Source organism: Rhinoraja longicauda, chromosome 36 (assembly GCF_053455715.1).
Source record: "Rhinoraja longicauda isolate Sanriku21f chromosome 36, sRhiLon1.1, whole genome shotgun sequence".
In the NCBI taxonomy this organism is placed as follows: domain Eukaryota; kingdom Metazoa; phylum Chordata; class Chondrichthyes; order Rajiformes; family Arhynchobatidae; genus Rhinoraja; species Rhinoraja longicauda.
The window spans coordinates 5,099,946-5,121,110 of record NC_135988.1 but is presented as its reverse complement, the minus strand read 5'-3'; the positions used below and the strand labels follow the sequence as shown (position 1 = coordinate 5,121,110).

General features: G+C 51.3%; 1 protein-coding gene across 2 annotated transcripts in view; it reads right to left on the bottom strand.

Moving 5' to 3' along the window:
• The window catches only part of LOC144610202 (pleckstrin homology domain-containing family A member 2-like), a 117,671-nt gene extending 109,336 nt beyond the window's left edge, over positions 1-8,335 (bottom strand). For both annotated transcript variants that reach the window (XM_078428773.1, XM_078428774.1), the window contains exon 1: positions 8,045-8,335. The gene's annotated coding sequence lies outside the window, so the exon portion shown is untranslated. The remainder of the gene's footprint in view (positions 1-8,044) is intronic.
• Positions 8,336-21,165: the final 12,830 nt, after the last annotated feature.

Genomic DNA, 21,165 nt, shown 5'->3' with positions numbered 1-21,165 from the left:
ACACACACACTCTCCAAAGACGTACACACTGACACTCCAAAGACCTACACACGCACACTCCAAAGACCTACACACACACACACTCCAAAGACCTACACACTGACACTCCAAAGACCTACACACGCACACTCCAAAGACCTACACACACACACTCCAAAGACGTACACACACACACTCCAAAGACCTACACACACACTCCAAAGACCTACACACACACTCCAAAGACGTACACACACACTCCAAAGACGTACCCACGCACGCTCCAAAGGCGTACCCACGCACGCTCCAAAGGCGTACCCACGCACGCTCCAAAGGCGTACCCACGCACGCTCCAAAGGCGTACACACACACACACTCCAAAGACGTACACACACACTCCAAAGACCTACCCACGCACGCTCCAAAGGCGTACACACACACACTCCAAAGGCCTACACACACCCACACTCCAAAGACGTACACACACACTCCAAAGACGTACACACACACACTCCAAAGACGTACAGCTTTGTAGATAAATTGGCTTGGTATAAGTGTAAAATTGTCCCTACTGCTTGTAGGATGGTGTTAATGCGCAAGGATCGCTGGTCGGCGTGGACTCGATGGGCCGAAGGGCCTGTCTCCACGCTGTATCTCCAAACTAAACTAAACTAAACTAAATTAGGGACAAGTTACAATTTTACCGAAGCCAATGAACCTGCAATCCTGTAGGTCTTTGGAATGTGGGAGGAAACCGGAGCACCCGGAGAAAACCCACGCAGGTCACGGGGAGAACGTACAAACTCCGTACAGACAGTGCCCGTAGTCGGGATCAAAGCCAGGTCTCCGGCGCTGTGAGGCAGCAACTCTACCGCTGCGCCACCGTGCCGCCCCAGTTATGGATGGTACCGATTGGTTCAATGGCTCTTTATGGTCACGCATACGCAGCGCCGTGAAATTCTTGCACCCGTTGCCACGCTTTGCCGCCAACGAGTGTCGCCCAACGTGAGACACGAACCGACGACCCTGACATGAAGAGTCTCGCGCTCTACCAACTGAGCTAGCCGGCCAGTAAACGACACAGACCAGACTCCCCACCATTGACTTCACCGACACTTTACACTGCCTCAGGAACACAGCCAACAGAATCAAACGTATAAGACTATTAAGGGATTGGACACGTTAGAGGCAGGAAACATGTTCCCATTGTTGGGGGAGTCCAGAACCAGGGGCCACAGTTTAAGAATAAGGGGTAGGCCATTTAGAACGGAGATGAGGAAAAACTTTTTCAGTCAGAGAGTTGTGAATCTGTGGAATTCTCTGCCTCAGAAGGCAGTGGAGGCCTATTCTCTGAATGCATTCAAGAGAGAGCTAGATAGAGCTCTTAAGGATAGCGGAGTCAGGGGGTATGGGGAGAAGGCAGGAACGGGGTACTGATTGAGAATGATCATCCGTGATCACATTGAATGGTGGTGCTGGCTCGAAGGGCCGAATGGCCTACTCTTGCACCTATTGTCTATTGTCTAAACACTTGCTCCACATCCCCGCTCATCCCTCCTTCTCCCCACTCCCGCCCGGCAGAAGGTACAGAAGCTTGTAAGCCCACACCACCAGACTCAGCAACAGTTCTCCCCCTCTGTGATCAGGCTTGTGAACGGTCCTTCCATAAGCTAGGGTTCTGTCCGATTCACCTCTATCCCATTGCGGACATTGGACTTTGTCTGTGGAACTGGTGCACTACAATGCTGAGAACCATATTCTGCGCTCTGTATCTCCCCCTTTGCTCTACCTGTTGTGTTTGAGTTTGGGTCGATTGTGTTCATGCACAGTGTTATCTCATCCGATTGAACAGCATGCAAAGCAAAGCGTTTCACCGTGCCTTGGTGCACGTGACAATAATAAACCCAGACCAAAACCTGGCGATCCAGCTGGTGACCCCTGCTCTGCTCTGTCACACATCAAGGTGGGGTCCCACTGCCCTCGAAGGTGGGTGTAAGAGACTGCCCAATGCCACTTCGAAGAAAAGCAAAAGAGACCCCAGCCAATATATCTTTACCCCTTCAATCCGCATCAATAGAAATGCAGTGGTTAAGGGGAGGTTGTGGTGGTGCAGCGGTAGAGTTGCTGCCTTACAGCGAATGCAGCGCCGGAGACCCGGGTTCCATCCCGACTACGGGTGCTGTCCCTACGGAGTTTGTATGTTCTCCCCGTGACCTGCGTTGGTTTGCTCTGAGATCTTCGGTTTCCTCCCCCGCTACAAAGACGTACAGGTTTGTTGGTTAATTGGCTCGTCACAAGTGTAAATTGTCCCTAGTGTGTGTAGGATAGTGTTAGTGTGCGGGGATCGCTGGGCTACGCGGACCCGGTGGGCCGAAGGGCCTGTTTCCACGCTGTATCTCTAAACTACACTAAAAACTAAACACAGTTTGGCTGGTGGGTCTTTTTTCATAAGCAGGACTCCACAGATACATCAGACCAAAGGCAGGAGTGTCCCAACGCACAACATCGCCCCTTCCCGTGTCTACTGGTGCGCGCTTTCAAGCTTCTGTATCGTCTGCCGGTCGGGAGCGGGGAGAAGGAGGAACGACCAGGAAAGGACAAGTGTTTGATTATGTTGGCGGTGTTCCTGAGGCAGTGTAAAGCAAAGGTACTAGAGGAGCAAGATAGACCACTCGACCCTAAAAACCGTAGTACATCACGGCGCCATTTTAGTAGGCAGAAACTCGCAGAAACATTTAAAAAGAAAAACAAAAATCTGTGAGTTGATAGATGAGATATATTCTGCATTTTAATGGTATCATCACACATACTGTTCCCTCAAAACACTGATTACACTGCGAGAGGCAGAGTGAACGGCGGGTTTTGCTTACTAAAATGGCGGACGTCACGCTCCTTTGCGTACTACACTTCAGTATAGGCGATTTCAACAGAGTGGTCCATCTTGCTCCTCTAGTATCTTTGGTGTAAAGTGTGGACGGAGTCAATGGCGGAGCGTCTGATCTACGCGATGTCCTGGGCAAAGTCCACTGCCGCGGGGGGCACGGGGTGGCACGGCGGTAGAGTTCTGGCCTTACCGCGCCAGAGTCCCGGGTTCAGTCCTGACCACGGGCGCTGACCCGCTGAGTTACTCCAGCACGGTTCAGGAGCGAAGAAGACTGCAGAAAGTTGTGATCACTGCCCAGTCCATCGCCGGCTCTGACCTCCCCACCATCGAAGGGATTTACCAGAGTCCCTACCTCACAAAGGCAGCCAGCATCATCAGAGACCCACACCACCATTCTGGCCACGCTCTCATCTCACCCCTGCCATCGGGAAGAAGGTACAGGAGCCGGAAAACTGTCACGTCCAGGTTCAGGAACAGCTTCTTCCCGACAACCATGAGGCCATTAAACACTACAACCTCAAATATGCTCTGAACTACATAGACTATTATTATTATTATTTACAGTGCACTATGTTTAGATATTCTGTTTCGCCTATACTGAAGTGCAGTACGCAAAGGAGCGTAACGTCCGCCATTTTAGTCTATCTTGGTCTTTGTGCTGCTGCAAGTAAGAATTTCATTGTTCTATCTGGGTCATGTGACAATAAAATACTCTGGGCTTTGTGCCTTGTTTGTAAATACATCCACAGCATTAGTTTAAGAAGTATAAGAAAATAACTGCAGATGCTGATACAAATCGAAGGTATTTATTCGCAAAATGCTGGAGTAACTCAGCGGGTCAGGCAGCATCTCAGGAGAGAAGGAATGGGTGACGTTTGGTTCAGTTTAGTTTAGTATTAGTTTAGTTTAGAGATACAGAGCGGAAACAGGCCCTTTCGGCCCACCGGGTCCGCGCCGCCCAGCGATCCCCGCACACTAACACTATCCTACACCCACTAGGGATAATTTTTACATTTACCAAGCCAATTAACCTACAAACCTGCACGTCTTTGGAGTGTGGGAGGAAACCGAAGATCTCGGAGAAAACCCGCGCAGGTCACGGGGAGAGCGTACAAACTCCATACAGACAGCACCCGTAGTCGGGATGGAACCCGGGTCTCCGGCGCTGTATTCGCTGTAAGGCAGCAACTCTACCGCTGCGCCACCGTGACCGCATTGAGCTTAGAGTTCAGCTTATTATTGTCACGTGCACCGAGGTACAGTGGAAAGCTTTTACATTGCTTTGCTATCCAGTTAGTGAAAAGACTGCACATGATTACAATCAAGCCATCCACAGTGTACATATACAGGATAAAGGCATTCAGGATAAACGTTGGTGCAAGACTTTAACTTGCACTAACGTTTGATGCAAGATAAAATCATATTGAAGATGGTTCAAAGTTCTGTAATGAGGTAGGTGGGAGGTCAGGACCTCTCTCTAGTTGATCAGAGGACGGTTCAGTTGCCCGATTACAGCTGGGAAGAAACCATCTCTGAAAATGCAAGAGACACAAAAAGCTGGAGTAACTCAGTGGGTCAGGCAGCATCTCTGGAGAAATGGAACAGGTGACCTGAAGAAGGGTCTCGACCTGAAACGTCACCTATTCCTTTTCTCCAGAGATGCTGCCTGACCCGCTGAGTTACTCCAGCTTTTTTAATGTCGATCTTTGGCTTAAACCGGCATCTGCAGTCCCTCTCCTCCCCCACCCCACCCCGACGCATTTAGTCTAAAAATGCCATGTGCAAATTCCTTCTTCTGTGCTGTTCGGGAGCTGCGTCACACATTTTGCTCACACTTCCAAGATTAACTTGGATGGGAAGGTCAGGAGCAGCTTCCTGAGCGGAGTGGGCAGAATCTAGAGGGACCCGAGGGGGGTGGGGGGTAGACATTCACAGTGGAGGGGGGTCGCGCCTTACTGTCACCCCGGTGTGGCCACTTCACCCAACCCAAAGCCACAGGACAAAGTGTGGAAAGGCAGCAAGAGAAGACCCGGAAAACAGGGCAGCACTGCCACACCAACACCTGCCACTCTCCAGGCATGGTGTGTGGGTGCTGGGGAATAGAGGGGCAGAGAGGCGGGGGGGAGGGGGAGAGAGGGAGGGGGGAGAGAGGGGGGGAGAGGGGGGGAGAAGGAGAGAATGGGGGGGAGAAGGAGAGAATGGGAGAGGGGGGAGGGAGAGTAGATGGAGAGGGCCAGAGGGGGAGAGGGAGAGGGGAGAGGAAGAGATGGGGAGAGGAAGAGATGGGGAGATGGAGGGGGGAGATGGAGGGGGGAGATGGAGGGGGGAGATGGAGGGGGGAGATGGAGGGGGGAGATGGAGGGGGGAGATGGAGAGGCTAAATTTTTACACTGTGGGTGTGTGTGTGTGCATGAGCGCGTGCGTGTGAGTGTAAACCACGGAGAAGTCACAATTAAGCCCTCGCACCCCACAAATACTCGCCTGCCCTGCTAACCCCCGACACTCTGACACAAGCCCTGACACACCCCCTGACACAAGCCCAGACACCCCCTGACACAAGCCCAGACACCCCGACACAAGCCCAGACACCCCGACACAAGCCCAGACACACCCTGACACACCCCCTGACACAAGCCCAGACACACCCAGACACCCCCTGACACAAGCCCAGACACAAGCCCTGACACGAGCCCTGACCCCCCAGACAAAAGCCCTCACAAGCCCAGACACAAGTCCTGACACCCCCTGACACAAGCTCTGACACTCCCTGACCCCCCCCCCAGACACAAGCCCAGACACCCCCTGACACAAGCCCAGACACAAGCCCTGACACACCCAGACACCCCCTGACACAAGCCCAGACACCCCCCTGGTACAAGCCCAGACACCCCCTGACACAAGCCCAGACACAAGCCCTGACCCCCCCAGACACAAGCCCAGACACAAGCCCTGACACAAGCCCAGACACACCCCGACACCAACTGACAAACCCTGACACAAGCCCAGACACAAGCCCTGACACACCCAGACACCCCCTGACACAAGCCCAGACACAAGCCCTGACACGAGCCCTGACACGAGCCCTGACCCCCCAGACAAAAGCCCTCACAAGCCCAGACACAAGTCCTGACACCCCCTGACACAAGCTCTGACACTCCCTGACCCCCCCCCCAGACACAAGCCCAGACACCCCATGACACAAGCCCTGACACACCCAGACACCCCCTGACACAAGCCCAGACACCCCCCTGGTACAAGCCCAGACACCCCCTGACACAAGCCCTGACACAAGCCCAGACACAAGCCCTGACCCCCCCAGACACAAGCCCAGACACAAGCCCTGACCCCCCCTGACACAAGCCCAGACACAAGCCCTGATACAAGCCCAGACACCCCTGACACAAGCCCAGACACCCCTGACACAAGCCCTGACACAAGCCCAGACACCCCCTGACACAAGCCCAGACACAAGCCCTGATACAAGCCCAGACACCCCCTGACACAAGCCCAGACACCCCTTGACACAAGCCCAGACACCCCTGACACAAGCCCAGACACAAGCCCCTGACACCCCTTGACACAAGCCCTGACACCCCCTGACACCCCCTCAGACACAAGTCGTGACACAAGCCCTGACACAAGCCCAGACACCCCCTGACACAAGCCCTGACACAAGCCCCTGACACAAGCCCAGACACCCCCTGACACAAGCCCAGGCACAAGCCCAGACACACCCTGACACAAGCCCAGACACCCCCAGACACAAGCCCAGACACAAGCCCTGACACAAGCCCTGACACACTCCCTCACACCCCCAGACACAAGCCCTGACACAAGCCCAGACACAAGCCCAGACACAAGCCCAGACACAAGCCCAGACACACCCTGACACAAGCCCAGACACAAGCCCAGACACAAGCCCTGACACACTCCCTCACACCCCCAGACACAAGCCCTGACACACCCTGACACCCCTGACACAAGCCCAGACACCCCCAGACACAAGCCCTGACACAAGCCCAGACACAAGCCCAGACACAAGCCCTGACACACTCCCTCACACCCCCTGACGCAAGCCCAGACACAAGCCCTGACACAAGCCCTGACACACTCCCTCACACCCCCTGACGCAAGCCCAGACACAAGCCCTGACACAAGCCCTGACACACTCCCTCACACCCCCTGACGCAAGCCCAGACACAAGCCCAGACACAAGCCCTGACACACTCCCTCACACCCCCTGACGCAAGCCCTGACACAAGCCCTGACACACTCCCTCACACCCCCTGACGCAAGCCCTGACACAAGCCCTGACACACTCCCTCACACCCCCTGACGCAAGCCCAGACACAAGCCCTGACACAAGCCCTGACACACTCCCTCACACCCCCTGACACAAGCCCTGACACAAGCCCTGACACACTCCCTCACACCCCCTGACGCAAGCCCTGACACAAGCCCTGACACACTCCCTCACACCCCCTGACACAAGCCCAGACACACTCCCTCACACCCCCTGACACAAGCCCTGACACAAGCCCTGACACAAGCCCTGACACACTCCCTCACACCCCCTGACACAAGCCCTGACACAAGCCCTGACACACTCCCTCACACCCCCTGACACAAGCCCAGACACAAGCCCTGACACACTCCCTCACACCCCCTGACGCAAGCCCTGACACACTCCCTCACACCCCCTGACGCAAGCCCAGACACAAGCCCTGACACACTCCCTCACACCCCCTGACACAAGCCCTGACACAAGCCCTGACACACTCCCTCACACCCCCTGACACAAGCCCTGACACAAGCCCTGACACACTCCCTCACACCCCCTGACGCAAGCCCTGACACAAGCCCTGACACACTCCCTCACACCCCCTGACACAAGCCCTGACACACTCCCTCACACCCCCTGACGCAAGCCCTGCGCTGCCCCTTCCTGCTTCTTCTTTTCAAAACAGTCAGACTCCACCAAGCCACACAGACCCCCCACCAGCCATGGTGAACGTGTGAATGTTGGAGCCCCTGGAGCCAGTCTACCACAGCCTGCTTGCTGCCCAGTGTCCAGTGGTCAACCAGCCAGCCAGCCAGCCAGCCAGTAACCAAGCCAGTCAGTGTAGTGCAGTGTAGTGCAGTGCAGTGAGGCGCTCCACTACACAAGAGTTTCAAACTCACCCCCAAGAGGAGCAAACAGGCGGAACCCAGGGACAACTTCTCCACACCTCCACTCTGCAGACTCCTGCAGCTCGCACGGTTGGTTATTCTTTCTCTTTCCTCTTCTCCCCACCTTCCCTGGGTGAGGGTTATAATTCCACCACAATGCTGCTGGAAGCCCCAGTCACCCACCGGCAAGTCAAGGGGGACCCTGGTAACTTGCACCCCCTTGCCCTTCCTTGTACAGACACTCTGCAACTGCAACTGCAACTGCAAGCCGGCGAGGCAAGGGAGCAGCTCAATGCTCTTGTGTTCTGCTGGGACACAAGGCGTGTCTGTGAATGCAAATGTACAGTAGATGGTGGTGGGTGCGGTCTCAAAGACCAGTTCTTCCTCATCACCGTCGGCAGACAGACAGAGAGAGAGAGAGAGAGAGAAACTCTTTGTTATTTTTATGCCGGTAGCATTTAACTTCTGCTTTCCCTTCAAGGTCCCAGGACGTCCCAGATGCTGCCTGACCCCCTGAGTTACTCCAGCACTTTTGTTTCTGCATTTTTTTCCTTGCAAGGTTTTCCTGAACTTGGGAGCCCAGTTGATTCGGCCCCCTGACGCCAATCAGTCATAAACTTAGACCTAGAATTGCTCACAAAGTTACTCCTGCACTTTGTATCTATCTTTGGTATTAATCCTGCAAATGACGTCTCTACATATTCACAAAATGCTGGAGCAACTCAGCAGGTCAGGCAGCATCTCGGGAGAGAAGGAATGGGTGACGTTTCGGGTCGAGACCCTTCTTCAGACTGAGGCAAACTTAGATCTGGACTTGCTCACAAAGTTACTCCAGCACTTTGTGTCTATCTTTTGTACAAACCAGCATCTGCAGTTCCTTGTGTCTACATTTTGGCAAACTTAGATCTGGACTCGCCAAGTTACTCCAGCACTTTGTGTCTATCTTTGGTATTAAACCAGCGTCTGCTGTTCCTTGTCTACATTTGGTTACTCCAGCACTTTGTGTCTATCTTTCTTATAAACCAGCATCTGCAGTTCCTTGTCTACATTTGGCAAACTTAGATCTGGACTTACTTACAAAGTTACTCCAGCACTTTGTGTCTATCTTTTGTATAAACCAGCATCTGCAGTTCCTTGTCTACATTTTGGCAAACTTAGATCTGGACTAACAAAGTTACTCCAGCACTTTGTGTCTATCTTTGGTATTAAACCAGTATCTGATGTTCCTTGTCTACATTTTGGCAAACTTAGATCTGGACTTGCCAAGTTACTCCAGCACTTTGTGTCTATCTTTCTTATAAACCAGCATCTGCAGTTCCTTGTGTCTACATTTTGGCAAACTTAGATCTGGACTTGCTTACAGTTACTCTAACACTTTGTGTCTATCTTTGGTATTAAACCAGCATCTGCTGTTCCTTGTCTACATTTGGTTACTCCAGCACTTTGTGTCTATCTTTCTTATAAACCAGCATCTGCAGTTCCTTGTGTCTACATTTGGCAAACTTAGATCTGGACTTGCCAAGTTACTCCAGCACTTTGTGTCTATCTTTTGTACAAACCAGCATCTGCAGTTCCTTGTCTACATTTTGGCAAACTTAGATCTGGACTTGCCAAGTTACTCCAGCACTTTGTGTCTATCTTTGGTACAAACCAGCATCTGCAGTTCCTTGTCTACATTTTGGCAAACTTAGATCTGGACTTACTTACAAAGTTACTCCAGCACTTTGTGTCTATCTTTTGTATAAACCAGCATCTGCAGTTCCTTCTCTACATTTTGGCAAACTTAGATCTGGACTTGTGTAGGAAAGAACTGCAGACGCTGGTTTAAATCGAAGGTAGACACAAAACGCTGGAGTAACTCAGCGGGACGGGCAGCATCTGTGGAGAGAAGGAATGGGCGAGGTTTCGGGTCAAGACCCTTCTTCAGACTGATGTCAGGGGGGCGGGACAGAGGAAAGATGCAACCAAACGTGCATTGGAGTTGCAACTTAAATGCAAAGAGACTTCTGCAGCCACGTTTGTGAACTGAACATTCAGCGAGGCTGCAGCAGAGTAACAACCAGAAAATCCCCTGGTATGTGAACTTTGAGAGGTGACGTTTTTATGGGCTGTTGGGTTTTTTTTGCATTCGCTGGGAGCAAAGGTCGGAGTTTGACAGTCGGAGTTTAACAGTGGGCGTTTGCAACGCTGCAGAGAGAGTGACCGAGAGGTTTACACAGGGATCTGCACTCCAACACACTTCGCGAGTTCAAATCCCGTTCTAGCCATTGTGGGGAGGTTAAAATTCAACTAATAAACTGGAACTTTGTAGCCCCCCACCACCAAAAAAAATAATTTCATTGATAATGGTTGACCAATGTGATTCAATCATGGGTCTGTTCTGACCTCAGCGCCACCTTCCTGCACTAACCCCATATTCCCCAGCGAGGTTTAAAGAAAAGCCCTTCGGCCCGTCGATTATCTGCTGGCCCTCGGAGCATTCTCATGCACGGAACGTAGAAAAGTGGAGCAGAGGAGCAGGTTCACAATGTCAGTGCTGAACAAGATTCCAAGACCATCCTCCACTTGCACATAATCCATTCCCTATACATATTCATCCCTGCATCCAGTGATGCTGCCTGACCCGCTGAGTTACTCCAGCACTTTGTGTCTTTCTTCGCCGTTAACCAGCATCTGCAGTTCCTTGTCTCTACATTTTGGCAAACTTAGGTCTGGACTTGCTAACAAAGTTACTCCAGCACTTTGTGTCTATCTTCGGTGTAAACCAGCATCTGCAGTTCCCTCCTACACATTCCCTGCATATCCATGTGCCTGTCCAAAAGTCTCTTAAACGCCACTATTGTGTCTGCCTCCTCCACCCAACCCCCCCCCCCGGCAGTGTGTTCCAGGCCCCCACCACTATGTAGAACACTTGCCCCGTTTATCCCCAGTAAACCTGGCCCGTATCACCTTAAAGCCATGCCCTCCAGTCAGTGCGTTGGAAGGAACTGCAGATGCTGGCTTGCACCGAAGATAGACACAAAGTGCTGGAGTAACTCAGTGGGTCAGGCAGCATCTCTGGAGAGAAGGAATGGGTGACGTTTCGGGTCGAGACCCTTCTTCAGACCCTCTAGTAGTTGACATTTCCACCCTGTGATAAAGGTTCTGAGTGTCTACCCTATCTATGCCTCTCAAAAATTGTATGTGACTATCCAGCATTGTGGCTGCCTTACACTAACCTGGCAACATGGGGAGTTGTAGATACAGCAGTGGTTTAGAAAAGAGATCAACTTCACCTTGTGAAGATAGCCAGCAAGGAGGGGGGCTAAAATGCACCCTCCCCCTCTCCCTCTCTCCCTCTCCCCCTCTCCCTCTGCCCCTCCCCCTCTCCTCTCCTCCTCCCCCCTCCCCCCTCCCCCTCCCCCTCTCCCCCTCTCCCCCCTCTCCCTCTGCCCTCCCCCTCTACCCCTCCCCCTCTCCCCCTCCCCCTCCCCCTCTCCCCCTCTTCCCCTCTCCCCCTCCCCCTCTCCCCCTCACCCTCTCCCCCCACTCCCATCTCTCCGCTCCCCCCTCTCCATCTCCCATCTCCCCTATCCCCCTCTTCCCTCCCCTCTCCCCCTCACCCCTCCCCGCTCTCCCTCCCGCCTCTCCCCTCTCCCCTCCCTCTCCCCCTCTCAATCTCCCCGTCTCCCCCTCTCCCTCTACCCCCCACTCCCATCTCTCCTCTCCCCCTACCCCTCTCCCCTCCACCTCCCCCTCTCCCCCTCTCCCTCTGCCCTCCCCTCCCCCTCTCCCTCCCCCTCGCCCTCTCCCCCTCCTGGAAACATCACCCATTCCTTCTCTCCAGAGATACTGCCTGTCCCGCTGAGTTACTCCAACTTTTTGTGGCTATCCCACAATACTGATGGCTGAGTGAAAAATAAATCAGAACAATTAAGCCGTACCCCGAATTGGGAAGGGGAGGGGAAAGAGAGGGACAGAGGAACTATCTGAACTATCTGAAGAAGGGTCTCGACCCGAAACGTCACCCATTCCTTCTCTCCTGAGATGCTGCCTGACCCGCTGAGTTACTCCAGCATTTTGTGTCTCGACCCAGCATTTTGTGTCTATCTTCGGTGTAAACCAGCATGCTATTGAATTAAATCAAATAATAATATATGTAAATACAAGCCAAACTCAAGTACAACAGGTGAAGCAAAGAGGAAGATACAGAGTGCAGAATATAGTTCTCAGCATTGTAGCGCACCAGTTCCACAGACAAAGTCCAATGTCCGCAATGGGGTAGAAGTGGGTTACCTAAAGCACATGTGTCAGTGTATCAGGCAACAAGGAAGACAAATGAAATTTGCTAGACACTTGGATTATATAGGATAGAAACAAAGAACTGCAGATGCTGGTTAATACACAAAAGTGCCGGAGTAACTCAGTGGGTCAGGCAGCATCTCTGGAGAACATGGATAGGTGACGTTTCAGGTCAGGACTTTTCTTCAGACCTGACCTGAAGCATCACCTATCCATGTGTAGGAAGGAACTGCAGATGCTGGTTTAAACCGAAGATGGACACAAAAAGCTGGAGTAACTCAGAGGGGCAGACAGCATCTCTGGAGAGAAGGAACGTTTTCTTTTCTCCAGAGATGCTGCCTGACCTGCTGAGTTACTCCAGCTTTTTGTGTCCATCGCCTACCCATGTTTAGTTCATTGTTTATTGTCACGGTTACCGAGGTACAGTGAAAAGCTTTTGTTGCATGCCAACCAGTCAGCGGAAAGACAATACATGATTACAATCGAGCCATTTAGAGTGTACAAATACATGATAAGGGAATAACGTTTAGTGAAAGGTAAAGCCAGTAAAGTCCGATCAAAGATAGTCAGCAGGGAGGTAGATAATACTTCAGAACTACTACCATGTCCCCCAGAGATGCTGCCTGACCCGCTGAGTTACTCCAGCACTTTGTGGGTTTTCTTGTAAACCAGCATCTGCAGTTCCTTCTATCTCCTCAAGTACAATATGGCCCAGCAAGTCTACTCTGCCATTCAATCATGGCTGATCTATCTCTCTCTCTGAACTCCATTCTCCTGCCTTCTCCCCATCACCCCAGACACCCGTACTAATCAAGAATCCTCCCACACTCCAAAGACGTACAGGTTTGTAGGTCAATTGGCTTGGTAAATGTAAAATTTGTCCCTAGTGGGTGTGGGATAGTGTTAGTGTGCGTGGATCGCTGGTCGGCACGGACTCGGTGGGCCGAAGGACCTGTTTCCGCGCAGTATCTCTAAACTTAAACTAAAAGTAAAGCATGACTTTTGTCAGTGGTCTGCGTGTAGCCTGACTCCCAAACGCCCACTGAATTGGCCTGGCCTCGTCCATGAAGAACTGAGGGACTCGAGGGTGGGGTCAGTCTGGGACTTCCCCTGAGCTCAGTTCTTGGGCGTTTGAAGGGGCGTTATCTGACCCATTACCTGCCCTTTCGCACTCTTTCATCAGGCACTCCTGCATGGCCCTCAGTATTCAAAATGACCGTGTACAAAATCATGAGAGGAATAGATCGGGTAGATGCACAGAATCTCTTGCCCAGTGTAAGGGATTCTAGGACCAGAGGACATAGGCTCAAGGTGAAGGGGAAAAGATTTAATAGGAATCTGAGGGGCAACTTTTTCACACAGAGGGTGGTGGGTGTATGGGACGAGCTGCCAGAGGAGGTAGTTGAGGCTGGGACTATCGCAACGTTTAAGAAACTGTTGGGCAGGTACATGGATAGGACAGGTTTGGAGGAATATGGATCAAGCACGGGCAGGTAGGACTAGTGTAGCTGGGACATGTTGGCTGGTATGGGTAAGTTGGGCCGAAGGGCCTGTTTCCACACTGTATCACCCTATGACTCTATGACTCTATTTTGTTGCTCTCTCTCCATTTACATGCGTGCTGTTTGCAGCGGTAGTGTTCACCATGCGTGCGTGCATAAGCACTGAATTAAGTGCAGGCCCATTTAGATCGCAGGTGCGTGTCTGAATGAATCGCTGCTGTTTACAGTGTTCCTGTGCGGTTTGTGTTTCTTACTCAAGGTCTCCTGTTTGATCACTGATTGGTTTTGATTGAGTAAAAATGGCCTTTGAATGAAATTTGTGGAGGTTTTGTGCTTGTGGTCAGAGCGGGGCAATCTGTGGCCATCATGCAGGGTATCTGAAAGCCAATCAACGGGGTCAACAATGAGTGGGTTGTAAACTTGTGTGTGCGTGTACACATGTGGGTTTGGGTGAGTTTGTTTATGTATGTATGAGGGCATGCTGATATGTCTGTGTGTGTGTGCGTGTGTGTCTGTGTGTGTGTGTGTGTGTGTCTGTGTGTGTGTGTGTGTGTGTGTGTGTGTGTGTGTCTGTGTGTGTGTGTGTCTGTGTGTGTGTGTGTGTGTGTGTGTCTATGTGTGTGTTTGGTGTATGGGTGTGCCTGATTGTGTGTGCGCACATGAGTGCAGGCCGTATATGAATCTGCATGTGTGTGTGAGCATGCTGTGTGTGTGTGTGTGTGTGTGTGTGTGTGTGTGTGTGTGTGTGTGTGTGTGTGTGTGTGTGAGTTAGGTGTGTTTGTGTGTGTATGTATGCCTGCCATGTATGTGAATTGTGTGTGTGAGCATGCTGTGTGCGTGTGTGTGTGTGTCTGCATGCCATGTGTATGTGCGCATGCTGAGCATGCATGCCATGCGTATGCACATCGTGTACATGGTGTGTTTGCACATGCTGCGTGCGTGTGTGCATTCTGCGCATGTATGTGCACATGTGTGTAGGCACATGTGTGTGTGCGAGTGCGGGTGCGGGTCATGTGCGCGCGCACTGTGTGTGCATATGCGTGTGAGCGTGCGTGTCCGAGTGTGTGTGTACGAGAGTGTGTGCATGCGAGAGTGTGTGTGTGTGTTTGTGTGCACATGTGTGCACCACATCTGTGGATGCTGCCTGCATGTGCCAGAGGTGACTGCTTCTATCTGCATGTTGGTGCCTGGTGTGTATATGGGGCCCAGATGTTTGTAGGACCAGCTGGGATTGTAGCTGCACAATTGAGCAAGTTGCCGGCACCACACATTTTCCACATTCTGTTCCATCCTTCCCCTTTGGCTGAAAAACCGACAAAGTCTCCCGTTAGATTCAGATTGTCGTGCTCTGATAACAGTGGGATTGTGTCCTTGAGAGACTGCCACGACATTACTCTGCTCTCTGGAGCAGCTTTGATGAGAAAGAGTCCTTGCTTTCTTTGTGGTATTTTTAGTTTCGTTTAGAGATGCAGCGTCACAGAGATACAGGCCCTTCGGCCCAACGGGTCCGTGCCGCCCAGCGATCCCCGCACACTAACACCATCCTACACACACCAGGGACAGTTGTACATTCACACCAAGCCAACTAACCTGCACGTCTTTGGAGTGTGGGAGGAACCCGGAGATCTCGGAGAAAACCCACGCAGGTCACGGGGAGAACGTACAAACTCAGTACAGACGGCGCCCGTAGTCGGGATGGAACCCGGGTCTCCGGCGCTGCATTCGCTGTAAGGCAGCAACTCTACCGCTGCGGCCTTATATGCTGGTGTTGTAGGAGTTAAATTACCCTGCTAAGAATCTAGAAGCCGCTATGTACGCTGTGGATTTTAAATTTAATTAGGAATATGGAATTTTGAGTTGTCACGAGTCGTGAAGTGTGATGACCTCCGAATTGTGATAAAGATACATCTGGCTCACAAACGCCTCGTGAAGAGGGAAAATCTGCCTTCTTCACCCAGTCTGGCCTCAGTGTGATGTGTATGCCCTCTGATGTAGAACATAGAACAGTACAGCACAGGAAGGGCCCTTCGGCCCACAAGCAAGTTTGTGGCCAAGGATGATGCCCGGTTCTCTCCACGATCCATATCCCCTAAAGTGCTGGAGTAACTCAGCGGGACGGGCAGCATCTCTGGAGAGAAGGAACGGGTGACGTTTCGGGTCAAGACCCTTCTTCAGATGGGAGGGAGGTACATAGATAAGGAAGTGTAAGGTGTGAAAATAGGGCAAAGGGAATGGATATCAAGGAACATGTAGCTGGATCATTGTTAGCTGGGAGAAGATATCAACAAAACAAACAGAGATCAAATGTAGTCGGAGACAGTAAGACTGGTCGGAGAACATATCCCTCTATTCCCCACTCTTAGTTCAGTTTAGTTTAGAGATACAGCGCGGAAACAGGCCCTTCGGCCCACCGGGTCCGTGCCGCCCAGCGATCCCCGCACATTAACACTATCCTACACCCACCAGGGACAATTTTTACATTTACTAAGCCAATTAACCTACATACCTGCACGTCTTTGGGGTGTGGGAGGAAACCGAAGATCTCGGAGAAAACCCACGCAGGTCACGGGGAGAACGTACAAACTCCGTACAGACGGCGCCCGTAGTCGGGATGGAACCCGGGTCTCCGGTGCTGCAATATTCTCACTGTAAGGCAGCAACTCTACCGCTGCGCCACTCTTACATGTGCCTGTCTAAAAACTTAAACGCCATTGTTGTGTCTGCCTCCACCACTATCCCTGGCAATGCGTTCCAGGCCCCCACCATTCTGTGTACAAGACTTGCCCGCACATCTCCGTTTAAACTTTCCCCCTCTTCCCGAATAGCTGTGCCCTCCAGTGCTGGACATTTCCACGCTGGGGAAAAGATTCTGACTGTCTACCCTATCTATGCCCCTTATAATTTTATCAACTTCTATCACGTCGACCCTCAAACTCCGAGGTTTCTGATTAGTACGGGTGTCAGGGGTTATGGGGTTAGGAGAGAGAGATAGATCGGCCATGGTTGAATGGTAGGGTAGGGTTGATGGGACGAATGGCCTCATTCTGCTCCTATCACTTATGACCCTACAGCTCTTTGACTGATGATCGCAAGGAAAGATCTACTATCATCCAATATAAACCTTCTACTCCTTTAAATCTTTTCTCCACCTGTAATTCTAGGCCTTGTTGTACTTGAGGAGATACAAGGAACTACAGATGCTGGTTTACAAAGAAAGGCACAGAGTGCTGGAGTAATTCAGCGGGGGTCAGGCAGCATCCCTCGGGGACGGTAGTAGTTCTGAACTATTATCTACCTCATTGGTGACTATCTTTGATGGGACTTTGCTGGCTCTGTGACCTTATCACCTTCTCCATCATGGTCTGGTTTGGCTCAGCCACCAAGCACGACATCCGGAGGCTGCAACGGATCGTTCGCACAGCTGAGAAGGCTGTTGGCTGCAACCTTCCCCCCCATTGACGAACTGTACACTGCAAGGGCCAGGAAGCGAGCGGGCAAGATCATCTCTGACCCCTCTCTCACCCTGGCCACAAACTCTTCGAAGCACTTCCCTCTGGAAGGCGACTCCGGACTGTCAAAGCAGTCTACTCAATAGTGACAGTTCTACTCAATAACCAAAGACTGTAGTCTCTTCTTTTGCTCTGGTTTATTTTCACCCACATGTTTAGACTGTAATGTTGTATCCTTATTGTTTTGATGTGGTTATGCTTTATTCTTAATTGTTAACTGTATGTTTGTGTTGTCATTTGTGAGCGGAGCACCAAGGCACATTCCTTGTATCTGCACATACTTGGCCAATAAACTCATTCATTCATTCATTTATTCATTCCCGAGAAAAAAATCCAAGTTTATCCAACCTCTCCTTGTGTGTTACAAAATGATCCAAATTAACAAGCATCCTATCAGGTCATAGACCTCCAAATAATGACTCAGTGGGTAAATATATTAAACTGCAATAACCACCCATGTGACTTCACCTCGTGAATGTAGTAGCATGTCTGGAAGCTTTTTAAGATTCCCAAAGACTTTTGGACGTTTGGTCCGTAGGGAGTTTAGTTTCATTTCAAGACACAGCATGGAAACAGGCCCTTCAGTCCACCGAGTCCAGGCCGACCATCAGTCGCCCGTTCTGTGTTATCCCACTCTCACATCCACTCCCTGCACACGAGGGGCAATTTGCAGAGGGCCAATTAACCTATAAACCCCGCAGGTCTTTGGGATGCAGGAGAAAACCGGAGCGTGCAGCGTAGGTCCCACCAAGATGCAGCACAGAATGCCACAGGAGATCCTTCTTCCCTGTGGCTATCAAACTGTACAACTCCTCCCCCTTCTGTCATGGGGTAGACTGACTCCCCTCCCGTCCCGTCCCCTTCCCCCCCCCCCCCCCCCTCTCCCCCCCTCCCCAATCTTTGCACATTCCCAATCCTTTCCACTAGTCACTTTAATTTCATGTGTCTTGTGTTTCATGACCTATTTTCCCTCCTGGGATAAATAACGTTCTATCACATCGTAATATATCACATTGTTCTCATCCATTCGTTTCAGTGGGAAGAATGTGCAGATGGACCGATGAGCGTTTGTGGGCACTGGGCCTGTACTCGCTGGAGTTTAGAAGGATGAGAGGGGGGACCTCATTGAAATGTACCGAATAGTGAAAGCCCTGGATAGAGTGGATGTGGAGAGGATGTTTCCACTGGTGGGAGAGTCTAGGACTAGAGGTCACAGCCTCAGAATTAAAGGATGGACCTTTAGAAAGAAGAGGAGGAATTTCTTTAGTCAGGGGGTGGTGAATCTGTGGAATTAATTGCCACAGAAGGCTGTGGAGGCCAAGTCATTAGATATTTTTTAAAGTGGAGACTGATAGGTTTAGATTTTTAGAGATACAGCGCGGAAACAGGCCCTTCGGCCCATCGGGTCCGCGCCGCCCAGCGATCCCCGCACATTAACACTATCCTACACACACTAGGGACAATTAAAAAACATTTTTTTTTACATTTGCCCAGCCAATTAACCTACATACCTGCACGTCTTTGGAGTGTGGGAAGAAACCGAAGATCTCGGAGAAAACCCACGCAGGTCACGGGGAGAACGTACAAACTCCGTACAGACGGCGCCCGTAGTCAGGATCGAACCTGAATCTCCGGCGCTGCATTCGCTGTAAGGCAGCAACTCTACCACTGCGCCACCGTGCCGCACTTATTTATTTATTTATTTATCCCTCCCACCCGACACATGGAACCTCTTATTTACTGGTTTCTCTTCAATGCAAAGCTAGTTGTCTTGTCTAGCAACTTCAAATCAATTGGTGATCAAGTACGCATTACCTAGAATGCATGCGAGTAATTTGCAAGGTTTTGTTGATTAGGTACGGGTGTCAGGGGTTATGGGGAGAAGGCAGGAGAATGGGGTTGAGAGGGAAAGATGGATCGACCATGACTGAGTGGCGGAGTAGATTGATGGGCCGAATGGCCTAATACTGCTCCGGGTGACTTATGAACGTGAACTTGTGACTTGGATCACCAGATGCTGGAATCTCCCAGGTCCCATTGGAAAAACGTGGCACTCTGCTCCTGCTTTAGACCAATGTTTCATGATGATAAGAGACTACAAAGCGCTGGAGTAACTCAGCGGGTCAGGCAGCATCTCTGGAGAACATGGATAGGTGACGTTTCACAGAGTGCCGGAGTATCTCAGCGGGTCAGGCAGCATCTCTGGAGAACATGGATAGGTGACGTTTCACAGAGTGCCGGAGTATCTCAGCGGGTCAGGCAGCATCTCTGGAGAACATGGATAGGTGACGTTTCACAGAGTGCTGGAGTAACTCAGCGGGTCAGGCAGCATCTCTGGAGAACATGGATAAGTGACGTTTCGGGTTGGGATGCTTGTTCAGGCTGATTGTAAGGGGGGGGGGTGGATAAGAAAGCTGGAAAAGGGGCAAGGCAGGTCAAAGTGTAGCAGGTAATAGTGAGGAAGGTGTTTGTTAGGCAGATGGGTGAAGGCAGAAGTGGCCCGACCTGAAACGTCATGCATCCATCCATGTTCTCCAAAGATGTTGCCTGACTCGCTGAGTTACTCCAGCGCTTTGTGTCTTTTTTTGTCAGCCAGCTCCTGCAGTTCCTTGTTGTTACATTTCCGCTAGAAATTGCAGAGAGTCGTGGACACAGCCCAGACCGTCACACAAACCAACCTCCCTCCCACTGACTCCATCTACACCTCACGCTGCCTCGGCAAGACCAGCAGCATCATCAAGGACCAGTCTCACCCCCGGCCACTCCCTCCTCCCCCCTCTCCCATCGGGGCAAGAGGTACAGAAGTGTGAAAACGCACACCTCCAGATTCAGGGGCAGTTTCTTCCCGGCTGTTATCAGGCAACTGAACCGTCCCATCGCCAACTAGAGAGTGGTCCTCAGCTACCATCTACCTCACTGGAGACCCTCGGACTATCTTTAATCGGACTTCACTGCAGTCTATCTTTGCACTAAACATTATCCCCTTTATCCTGCATCTGTACACTGTGGACAGCTCGATTGTAATCGTATAGTTTTTCCGCTGACTGTATAGCATGCGACATAAAGCTTATCATAGAAACATAGAAAATAGGTGCAGGAGGAGGCCATTTGGCCCTTCGAGCCGGCACCGCCATTCAATATGATCATGGCTGATCATCCAAAATCAGTACCCCGTTCCTGCTTTCTCCCCGTATCCCTTGATTCCGCTCGATCTAACTCTCTCCTGAAAACATCCAGCGAATTGGCCTCCACTGCCCTCTGTGGCAGAGAATTCCACAGATTCACAACTCTCTGGGTGAAAACGTTTTTCCGCCATTTTCAGAACCTGTTCCTGCTTTTCCCCCACACATCCCCTTGATTCCTTTAGCCCTGAGAACTAAATCTAACTCTGTTGTCCACGTAGCACTCTCTCTTGAATTACCACGGTAGTTCGGTACAGGTGGGACAATAAACCTAACATAGAAAATAGGTGCAGGAGTAGACCATTCGGCCCTTCGAGCCAGCACCGCCATTCAATGTCATCATGGCTGATCATCCAAAATCAGTACCCCATTCCTGCTTTTTCCCCCCACATCCCTTGATTCCTTTAGCCCTGAGAGCTAAATCTAACTCTCTTGTCCACGTGGCATTCTCTCTTGAGTTACCACTGTAGCTCGGTACAGGTGGGACAATAAACTGAACTCAAGCAAGCTGATCAGGTGCATTTTCAGCTGTGGCTCTGCTGCCTCAGGGCCTGGGTTCATTTGTGGTTGCCAGTAGCCCGGCACTTTCAGGCAGAGAGTCGAGCGTGCATCTGCGTTTTGGTGTCCTGTTTGACGTCAGTGTGCGCTCAAGGTCGGAT